At 41.7% G+C, this 9,946-nt stretch overlaps 2 long non-coding RNA genes across 2 annotated transcripts; one reads left to right on the plus strand and one right to left on the minus strand.

The window, feature by feature from the left end:
* Positions 1-1,005: 1,005 nt before the first annotated feature.
* Positions 1,006-6,644, minus strand: LOC148645389 (uncharacterized). Its single transcript, XR_015928165.1, has 4 exons — positions 6,409-6,644; positions 4,500-4,640; positions 1,821-4,330; positions 1,006-1,044 (listed from the first exon to the last, which is right to left on the minus strand). It is a non-coding gene; the product is annotated as an uncharacterized LOC148645389 (long non-coding RNA).
* Positions 6,645-7,636: 992 nt separating this feature from the next.
* LOC148645390 (uncharacterized) lies at positions 7,637-9,409 on the plus strand. The gene is made up of 3 exons (XR_015928167.1): positions 7,637-7,731; positions 8,023-8,073; positions 9,293-9,409. It is a non-coding gene; the product is annotated as an uncharacterized LOC148645390 (long non-coding RNA).
* Positions 9,410-9,946: the final 537 nt, after the last annotated feature.

Here is a 9,946-nt window from a genome sequence, read left to right on the forward strand (position 1 = left end):
CCAATGATTAGACAATGTTCTGCACAACCTTCCCACGTGTTTAATACTCACAGAACACTCCCGATATCCTTTCGGACGGCCAATACTATTCAATGGAAGTGTCCATCAGCACTCTTTGCATTCAGGTGGACAGGGACTGGGGAGCACAAATCACAGCATTCGACCCTAAATCACAGAAACATTCCAGAGACCAAGACACTCTTCTCTTGAGACTAGGAGCATCTTGTCTTCAACCACTGCCACGTGCACCAACTGTAAAAGAAACAGAACTAACCACTCCCATCCTCCATACAGAGGGGACCAGGTTGTGCTGTGTAGGCTGCTCCCAACTTTAAAAGCTCTCCTCACACTGACCTGAATCTCTCCTTTTCTTACCTTCAGCTCACATTGTTCACTCAGCGCAGCCCAAGTTCACCAGCAGTAATGCTCCCTACTCCCCCGTTCTCAGTCTGACAGCTGTCACCTGCTCATTGGAATACACAGTGTAAAAAAAGTATTTCAACATCACTATCTTGCATCACAACACTGGCTTGAATACTGAAGATGCCCAACGGATTGCTACAGTTAAAATTAGTTGCAAAATCAAAGATTCTCAAAATATTCAATTTTCCATGCAGTAAACTAAAGAATGCTTGGCTTTCAGATTGTCCTGCATCTCTGACCCTGATTACAGGGTCTTTCAACTTCAAGTACAAACTAGAAGTAGCCAAGAGTTTGTCATACAACACTATGTCCCATGCCAAAAGCCATCTGCCCAGTACACATAAATATACCCCATACAACAGTCTACACAATTGTACGTGAACCCAGAGTACCCAGGTGTATGTACTGTACCCAATGAAAATGTTCCCCATGTAGCTAGTGTACACATTGTAGTCAAACCTGAATCCTCTGATGTTATCAATGACATTCAGACTTGGAACAAGCTCCCCACTCCTCCAGTAGACCTTCATAGAAAGAGACCGGCCCCATCTGCGCTCCACTCCTGGTGAAAGGTCTTCCCTGAGGAGCACAAGCCTTCTCATCCCTACTGGCAGCAGAGAGCTTGAAATGGAGAGAAAGATTTAACCCAAGTCCTCTTCCTTTCTTAGAAACAGTCAAGTCCGCATTTTCACTACCAACAGGGTCCAAGTCAAACCAACAGGACAACACCCTGCAGAAAACAAAGGAAACCCCCCAGTCCACTGTCGTGCCACAGGGGAGCAAGTGCAGTTCCTGTGCAAACACCCATCAAGAGAACCTGGCTGACATGCTGTCTCCTCAGAGTTGTAACCAGTAAGGAGTCCGATTCATCAGGTCACAATTGAACCAAAGTGATTTATTTACATGTGTGCACCCATGAAATAAATCACATACAAAGCACTAATTTAGTCTTTGAGAGCCAGAATGACACCCAGTCAAGTGCACGTCAGTGCCTCACCCAATCAAGGAGCAAACATCACCCAAAAGAGACAAGACAAATCCAAAATTACACCTCATTTCCAAGTGGATAGCATGTTGCAATGAGGTTCAAGAGTTTAACACTAAGCCTACACCAAAAGTACCTTTTCCTCCATTGTAAAATTCTTACAAGTGAGGGGGTTGTTTGATCAATTTGGACTAAGCAACATGAAAGATATCCGAAAGAGAAGCTCACTCACCAATACTAAATGGTTAGAGCATCAAATTTGGTTTGGATTAGGGAAGACAGGAGAAGAGTGAACTCACCTCTGCTCTGGGTAGTGCAACTGCTCCAAGATACATGGGCATCCAGGAAATGTAAGGACAGCTTGCAGCATGTCTTCGCTCACCCGTTTTAAAGTTCTGCACTTTATACTCACGGTAGGGCATCAACAGGTCACGCAGCTAGCATCTTTTCGGCCAGCCAGTGAGCTTCCTCGAAACAGGATTCTCCAGGCCTGTCACTCCACACTGTGCATACAGCTGGCCAGGGACCGGGAAGCACATCACTGCTGACCAAATGCACAAAAAGTTTGACTTGCAACTCACCTTTACCTTGGCCACATGGGTGCACTGATTGGGTTAGGATCAATGATCAGGTCAGCATTGAAGGTGCAGGTTATAGGTTAGGGTCAGGAATTTCAGGCAGTGGGATGATTGATTTACAGTCTGTGAGTCCTAACAATTTAAGCCGATAAAAAAAAAATTGAGCAGATGCATCACCTCAGCTTTATCCCTACAATTAGTTAATTCACCACATAAAAGGATCAATGATCACTAAAACAAAACACTATTTTCATCCAATAAAGCTCAGGGCTACAGTAAATCTGATTACACTGGCTTGCAAAAAAAAATCTAGAAAAATTAAAACCTCAAAAGAAGCTATTACTCTTACCTACCACAGTAATACTAACATTTTAAAAGTAAAAAACCACCACAAATCACAGGAGTGTCTTCACCTGCTGCAGCTGGGAACACACTGGCTCCAGGGCTGCCTTATAAAACTCCTCAGGGCGATTAACAGGAGCCAATCCCAACCTGTGCTCAGTGTCCCACCTCCACACCCCCACTGTTTCCAATTCAACACAACTGCTTCCAATGACTAAACTAGCACTTACCACCTCATCTGTTAATCAGATGAGATTTGGATAATTAATGGACTACAATCAACCATAGAGAACTTTCCCACCACTATTAATCCATTAGTTATCTCAAACTAAAAAGGAAATTAACCTTTATTTAAAATAAGACAAGACTGGAGGAACAAAATTACTTAACCATGTGTTCAGCTTGGGAAGACTAGAGAAAGGTATGATATCTGAAACATACTTGAAGTAAAGCAGAAATATTAACCAGTACAGACAATTCTTTCCATATGACTTAATTACATGCAGCACTTTATGGTCCCAGGAACTAGCATGGAAACTGCTGAGCAAGAGACTTTAAGGCAGAGGTCTTAAGTCTGAAAAATTCCTTATCTGGAGCAAGCACAGCACTACCCATTGATTCAAACCAGTTTTAAACTGATACAATGCATGTAAAACCAAAAGATTCAAGCAGGAGGTGTCCATTCGCCTTAAGCTCACATCTCCTACCACTATATGGGTACAGAGTAACAGATTCCACTCTTAGACTCCATCACAGATAAGTACAACTGACACCCCTGCATGTTGTCACACTAAGTCCTTCTGGACCCAAGGCCTGCTCGTCCCTTCTGACAGCAGAGATCCTGAAATGGAGAGAAGGATTTAGTCCAAGTCCTCAGCACTTTTCAGAAATACTAAGGAAGCTCAACCCCAAATCCAGGATCGCACTGAACTTGCAAAATGTTCAGTATAGCACCTGCCCAGGACAAGCTAACAGGGAAACAATGTAGAGAGCAGAGAAAACCCCCCAGTCCAGGGCTCTTTCCACAAGGAAAAGATCCAGTGCAGTTCCTCTCCCTTGAAGAGAGCAGTTCCTGTGCCGACACCCATCAAGAGAACCTGGCTGACATGCCATCTCCTCAGAGCCTAAACCAGTAAGGAGTCTGCAGTGTGCCAAGTCACGGTTGTACTGCAGTGTATCCAATGTGATTTACTTACATGTGTGCACCCATGAAATAAAATCCCATACAATGCAGTAATTCAGTCTTTGAGTCAGAATGGCAGCCAGTTCAGTGCATGACGGTGTAGGAGAGCTTCAACCAAGCAGGGAACAAACCCAGAAAGAAAGCCAAAAAGGTTTAACACATTAAAAACCATGTCATTTGCCACCAGAAGATATCCAAGAGGGGGGGGTGGGTGAGTGAAACCCACCTTGTCTCCAGGCACAGTGTCTTTCTAGACACTACCCTTCCATCTCTTCCAAGATCCATGGGCATCCAGGAAACTTGAGGACAGCTTACACCTCTTCACTTTCCCCACTGTTCAAAGCAGAGGACTTCCATACTCACAAATGGACAACAGGTCACAAAGCTGGTATCCTTTTAGCCAGCCAGTGAGCTCCCTCTGAACAGGATTCACCAATCTTGTTTCTCCACACTGTGGATTAATCTTGCCAGGGATTGGGGAACACTGATCATTGTACTAAAATCAATTAACAATCCACACCAAAAGATCTTGACCTACACCTCCCCTCTACGTACCTTCAAACTCACCTTTACCTTGGCCACAAGAGTGCACTTGAGTTAAGAGCAATAATTGGATCAGCATTAAAGACTCTGGCTGACTGGATTACTGACCAGTATTTTCTGCAAACTGCCCATCACAGAGCAGCCAAGGTCAGGGATTCAGGCAATAGTTGAAATAGACACAGCCTTCCGCTTCCTCAACATTCTTCCTTTGACACGGCAGACGTCCAGGGAAACTGGATCCTTTTGCAATATTCATTAATGGTTGTCAACAGCTCACTAGAATAAACATGTAGCACCAAACAACAACAACAAAAACAACAATGAATCAAATTCAGTACATCCAACTCAACTCCACCCCAATCCTGATGGATCACGGATCCTAACCCTCAATGCTGGATCCTTACTGGCTGAAAGAAAAAAAAAAACAAATCCTTGTCCTGCTCACCCAGGACATAGATGCCCTTGCTTCTCTTCCTTGACATTAGCTTGCAAGCTTCTGAGGCAAGAGATTAGAATTCTTCAACTTGCTTCCCCGTGCCACACAAATACTCAGATCTTTAGGTCAATTTACAGAAGACTAACATTCCTAAAGTAAAGGGGAAAAATAGTTAAATGGAAGATATTTCTCCCCATCTGGACATAGGGTACATACAAGTACATCTAATGCACACCTAAATAAAACTACCAGTACTTCTACATAAAAACAGTAACAAGTTTACAGTACAGAGAATTGACAGACATTTCAAAGTTGTATACCCAAACAAATAGTGGTGGACAATGCTTTAAGAAAATGCCTCAACACACAACGAAAGAGGTGCAGTAAGTTTGCATTTACTACAAAAAGAACAGAAAGTCCCCCCCCCACCTCCAAAAAAAATAATAAGGTTCCACAGCAGTACAAAACCAAAAACACTAACCATCTTCAGTACCAACAGCAGCAGCCTTGACTGGAGTTCCATAAGAGGGGAACGGTTTGAGTTTTAACACTTAAAGCTGATTTCAGCCTTCCAGCTACAGCATGCTCTATACCATTAGGGAGATTACAGCTTGTACATATGCAGAACAAGCCATTGGTAAAACTAAGCTTAACATTCCCTAATCAAGTCATTCAAGTGTTCTAAGAGGTATAAAAATAGAAATAGTTTACTACCATAGTATCTTGTATGGTCACAGGTAAATACACAGGAGCCAAGGGAAAAATATGCAGTATAAAACCAGTTTAAACAGGAGCACAAACAATGAAGTCCTCCAGCACAAGTAAGTTTCCATACTGCTCTCTCTCTCCCTTCTCACAAGAGAATACATACCACTTCAATCACCTAGAAACTCATACCTCCCCTTTCTGCACTAAACCTCTGACAGCATGGCTTTTAGTGCAGATAATGGAGAAAAATACAGCCTCACTGGGCTAAATCAGGAAGTCCACCTTACACTAGACTGGAGCATAGGTTTCCCCATTTTTTAATTTAATTCAGTTCAGAATTTCAGTCAATGTTAGATTTATTTACATGTGTGCACCCATGAAATAAATCTCACATACTGTGAATCTCTATTTTTCACTGGTACCCTTAGCAAAATAATTTAGCCAGATCTTTCCCTGTGCTTGCACAACACTTTCAGTATTGGACTTCCATTCCTAATTTACCACTTCATTTAAGTTAGAAAACAAAGAACCCCAGCAACTACAACTAAACAAAGGCTGTAAAATCAAGGACCCCTCCTGCCTGGAACAGTCAGTTATAGCTCAACCAGCCAGGTGGCTCAGGTGCTCCTAGAAACAGCCACCCCAAGGCTGGTGTGCAGAGTGGCAGTCAGAACAGAAAGCCACTCCTACCTTTGAAGGAGGATCAAGCAATGTCAAGCCCAGAGCTGCCCCACACACAGTCACCCCGGTCTCTACTCCTGGGTGGTAGAGAACTCACTGAGCAGCTCTGACAGGGTCCCCTAACAGCTGTTGTCTTGGTTTAGTAACTAAGAACTCCTCAAGCAGATCTTCACTGAAGAGAAAGCACCCAGTCTACAGTGTACCACATCTGCACATTCCTGGCAAATAAAGGTCATCCCTCTGGGAGCAAAGGCCTGGTCAACCCTTCCAACAGCAGAACCTGAAGTAGAGATTTAGATTTGATCCTCTTCACTTTGAAACAGTAAGAATTTTTACTCCCAGTACCAGTTTAGTACTATACATGTCAGTATATAGTACAGCACCCATAAGATAAGAAAACCTACACCTCAAATTAAACCAATACTCATGATAGAAAAATCACCAGAAGTCTTCCAAAACTAACACTAAGCCAATTCTTAAGGGTAAAAATAAATAAATAAAAAAAACAGGATACAAGAGTGAAACTCACCTCCTCCTAGACACTACCTTTACAACTGCTCAAGATCCATGGGCATCCAGAATATTCAAGGATTGCTTGCAGCACCTCTTCACCTTCCACTGTTAAAACCACAAGACTTCAATATGCACAGGTGGGCATCAACAGGTCACACAGTGGGTATCCTTTTAGCCAGCCAGTGAGCTTCCTCTGAACAATTCTCCAAGCGGTGTCTCCATACTGTGCATTGAGATGGCCAGGGATTGAGAAGCTCCGATTAAAAACATTAAAAACTAACAACCACCACTCTAATAACATAAAGCCTCTCTTTTACCTGCTGTAGTAAGAGACAAAGAGAGCCAGACACCCACCCTCCTGGGCTGCCTTGTTATAAGCCTCATGATGACCTCACGACTGTAGCTAATTCACCAGGGGCCAATCCCAACGGCTCCTCAAAGGGCCACTACCAAACCCCCAACGCTCCTAATACAACACACACCTGCTTCCAACGACCAAACAAGCATTAGCCAGCTAACCTATTGATCTCTCATCCCAAAGCCAAATTAATTTCCAAATGACTACCAAGAACACTTGTTAAATAGCACCCTGCTCCTGTTATTCAATTAGTTGCAGTTTCTTAGTGATTAAACCACCTTTTTATCCCTTCAAATTTCACTCATAAATGGTGAAAAGTGACTTGAAGCCAAACTGCAAATTATTCAAGATCCTTAAAATGTCCTTAATATAATTTCAAATGTTCAAAGTGTATATATATATATCCACACTGTATATCACATATATAAACACAACATGTTTGGTTGTGTAACAAAACATAACTGCAACCTTGATATTAACTTAACATAAAATTTTATTTTGTCAAAACCATCACTAATCACACAGAAAAAAAACACAAGAAAAAATAACACTCCTACACTCCTGAGGAAAAAAAACATTAATTAAAAAAGTTAATTAATATGACAAATGAACATGGTGGGAGTACAATAAGTAATGGTTGGGCTCTTAAATTTCACATTTATATCTGCAGATGACTAGAAACTCATCTCTCCTACATATGTGTGTGTTTACAAGGCTGTTTTTTTATTCAGTTCAGTTTATTTGTTATATACACAAGTACAATTAAATCCTTATTCACATGTATGGTCCTATAAAAAGACATTAAGGAACACCCCTTTTAACTGTGGGTTAAACCTGTTTCACAGCCACTACGACTGTCACCTGTGGATGCTTTGCTCCTCTGTTTTTGCTACATTCCAAGGGGGAGGTGCCAGCCCTGCTCAGGGTATAAAACAGAGGACTCCCTTTGCTCCTGTTTCCATTCAGTGGTTCAGAACAGGGGTGAGTACAGGCTGCTCTGTGGGGTAGAATATGTTCTTGAGATTTGCTTTAAGTTTACAGGGCTGAACTAGTTGGCTTTTCACTTTCTGGGGTTAAAGGGGACTACCACTCCTGGACTGGAGCAGCAAGTGTTTGTATTGTTGCTAAATACTGATTTAAATGAGTTTTTACAAGGTTGTTTTATCAAACACTTGATTATGACCATTTAGTTTGCATTCCTATAATATTATAATAATTATATTTCATAGGTAAAATATAACTAGTATACTTTTATACTAGATTACCTAGTAGAAAGCAGCTGAGCTGCATGAAGCCATTTCTGGTGGACTATTGATATTGTAGGTGGGTACCTGCATCAGCATGCGCAGTCTGCAAAGGAACAAGTAATATGTATATTCCATGCTGAAAAGAGAAGAAAGAAAACACATTTCAACTGTGAAGCCTTCTTTTTGTTTCCAATTGATTTTGGCTTTTTTTTTTGCTTGGAAAACTGGTTTTACTCAGGTTTCTTGTGGAGGTGCCAGCCCAGCTTAAGGTGTAAAAAGTCACTGCTCCTGTGTTCATTCAGCATTTATAAAGTGGTGACATCTGGCTGTTTTTGGGACAAGCCTCTTTGTCAAGTGCTGTTTTTCTCTAGTTGACTTTTTTAATGAGTGGGGGCTCTTAGATTCGTTCACTTGGCTGGTTCTAGTAAACTGACTGGAGTGCCTGTTCCTGATGGAAAGGTCAGGATACTGTGAGCTGGGTAGGTACACTGTAGCAGTGTCCATTTTCCTTCATGTGGAATCCTTCTGTTAAGCTATGACACTTTCCACCTGCCCACCAAAGTGAGGGTTTCCCAGTTTATTGAAAATAACTTTTCCTGAATCTTGGGAAACAATTCCAGTGGCTCTTAACTCTAGAGAAGTGGTTCCCAATCCTGTTCCTGTTGACCTTGTTTCAGCTCAGCCCTTAGTTACACAATCAAACCCTTCATTGACTTTGGTTTGTTCCCTGCTCTTACTCATGTTGGAGATTTAAAGTAATATATTGTAAGTTAAATAAAGTCCCAAAGGTGTGCAGGTCACCAAGACTTGGAACTACTGCTATAGAGCATAGATACCCCGTCTTGGCCCGACAAACTTACTCTTCAGGTTTTCCATGTTTTTTTAAAGAATTGGCACCTAATGAGCAGTGTTAACCAGAGCTGCTGTCCTTGTCCTTCATTTCCCAGCTGGAATGAACCAGGGTTTGGGAAGGAGGACCCGTGGACCCCTGTGAAGTGTGATCCTGAGAACAGGAGGTGCTGTACTCCTGCCATTGTGGGAGTCCCAAACAGTGCTTAGCCACATCACGGAGGCAGACGCCTTGGGTTCTTTCAATAAAGGGTTGGGTAATATGCTTATGTGATTACACAAAAGCTATATAACCAAAATAACTTATTTGTAATTTTCCTTAATTGAACAACCATAAAATACAGATATAGGTGTACCTCTACCCTTGAGAAGGATAGACTATGGCTTTGACTACTAAACTTCAAATGGCCTATCAATAGTATCCCTTTTCCTTACCTCATGTACAGCATCAAACCCTGGGAGGTGGTTCATCTTCAGTGCTTCTGTCATTTTTGCAAAACATGATGCAGAGCTTTCTTCCTGGTGCACACTGTTCTTTAGTAACACTTGCATCTCGTGTAGAGCATGGAAAAAGTGAGTAAATGTACTAGTTTCCCTGAATCACAGATTCAACTGCACAGGTTATAACTGTGTAATACTGTTTACAACACATACTAGTTTATGCCAAGTTTTGAACTATAATGGCATTTTAAGTGATTAATTCATCAATTGTGTAGTTTTTTAATCTGTTACTATTGTCTTTTTTTCCATAGGCAAGTGTACTATTCTAGGTTTATAAAAGTTATAAATCTTACCATCTTACTTGAGTGCAACATGTAACACTGCAAGTGTTAATCCAAGGGCTCAGTACTGCAATTAAACTGGGGGGGAAGTGGAGGTGAACGCTGGACACATTCCTACTGGAATAGTGCTCTATAGGCAATATTAAAATTATCTTCTGGTTTTAAGGCTCAGCAGTGGAAACCAATCTATTGTTCACTTTGCAATTAACTCTTTCTTGTTCCTTTACAACCAAAAAACGTGGACAGCTTCCTCCTCAAGCACTTACTAGTTTAAAACATGATTTTTTAGCTGCTGTGGTACTAGTAATACATACCTAC

This window comes from Lepisosteus platostomus, chromosome 18 (assembly GCF_059453375.1).
Source record: "Lepisosteus platostomus isolate fLepPlt1 chromosome 18, fLepPlt1.hap1, whole genome shotgun sequence".
NCBI classification, from domain to species: Eukaryota; Metazoa; Chordata; class Actinopteri; order Semionotiformes; family Lepisosteidae; genus Lepisosteus; species Lepisosteus platostomus.